The sequence below is a fragment of the Quercus lobata genome, chromosome 7 (genome assembly GCF_001633185.2).
Source record: "Quercus lobata isolate SW786 chromosome 7, ValleyOak3.0 Primary Assembly, whole genome shotgun sequence".
In the NCBI taxonomy this organism is placed as follows: Eukaryota; Viridiplantae; Streptophyta; class Magnoliopsida; order Fagales; family Fagaceae; genus Quercus; species Quercus lobata.
This window is the reverse complement of record NC_044910.1, coordinates 45,427,712-45,428,991: the sequence shown is the minus strand read 5'-3', so window position 1 is coordinate 45,428,991 and position 1,280 is coordinate 45,427,712. Positions and strand designations below refer to the sequence as shown.

Sequence of the window (1,280 nt, the reverse complement as noted above, 5' to 3'; positions counted from 1 at the left end):
GTAATTGAAAGCCACGTGTACTAGTTGGGGCTGTACTGTCCCGTCTCTTTCCTTTGGCTTAAAGTGAATCCCGTATTCCTGGGCTTTGCATGAGGCTCGTACACCTGCAAAAGAAGCGAAAAAAGAGTCGTCTGTGGTAGTATTGTATTATGAGCGGCGTGAAAAGTCTGGTTGTGCATTGAATTGAAGGAGTGGTTGGTACATAAGAATAGTAAAAAGATTGATCATTCTGGCAAACTCTTTACAAACCTTGTTATTGCAAATATCTGTTCCTTTACTCTCTCTTCCCAAACTTCCAAGGCTATGACTATGAGATTCAGCCCTATGACTTGGCTCTTCTCTACTTTGTTGGGCTCTATGCTTATGGTCATATGGCTATATGGCTAGTTAGTATCTTTGTACCAACTTTCATTGCTAAGCATATATAGCTGTGTCCCTGTCTTCGAATAAAATGAAGGTTGTTTTGTTTTTGTGTGACCTTGTAATTTGCACTGTAGGGCAGTGCCAGCTTTCCGAAATGCTTTGTAGTCTGTACAGATTCCACGTTGGGTATTAAACCAAACTCTATTACTATTTACTATCATGGATTTGATGCCTCACAAGTAATGAACTCCCTTCATTTTGTCTATGATTTCTTAGATGCTTCTATCTGTTTCAGGTGTGTTGTCTGGCCCCCCCTCTGCTTTTCTAGTCTTGTGACACTTCACGAATTGACAATATGATACCAACAAATGGCACATAAGTTTTACCGAAGACAAGAGGAAGAAGAAGAAGAAGAATAGTTGAGCAGTCAGATGGATGATAATTTTATTTTTTACCATTGCTAGCTATTTAGCCATTTCAATTTTGTATGAAAATGGTGTATGATGTGTATGGGGTCAAGACATTTTTTAACTACATGAAGGGGTGCAACTTTCGGATTAATTGTAATAACTCTTAAAATTAAGGGTAAAATTTATGTAAAGTCTTAGATTTTTTAATTAAATTCAAATATCTTATTGCATGGACTAAAGAAGCTAAAATAACGTGATTATTTTCAAGAACAATTAAATTAAATTTAATGTAACTATTTATTGAGGTAGTGGACTAATTATACTCTCCTCTCTCGAAGTATGGGAGTATGACACTCCATTCCAAATTTGAAGAGAAAAAATATTTTCTACCTTTAACTTCCGTATGGTCAAACTCTATTAAATTGATGTTAAAAATGTTGTGTACTAATTTGCAATTTGATTAAGGGCAAGTTTCCAAAATTACCCTCCCATATAGAGTTAAAATGT

General features: G+C 35.6%; 1 long non-coding RNA gene across 1 annotated transcript; it reads left to right on the top strand.

The window, feature by feature from the left end:
• Positions 1 to 265: 265 nt before the first annotated feature.
• LOC115952622 lies at positions 266 to 954 on the top strand. The gene is made up of 2 exons (XR_004083484.1): positions 266 to 549; positions 659 to 954. It is a non-coding gene; the product is annotated as an uncharacterized LOC115952622 (long non-coding RNA).
• Positions 955 to 1,280: the final 326 nt, after the last annotated feature.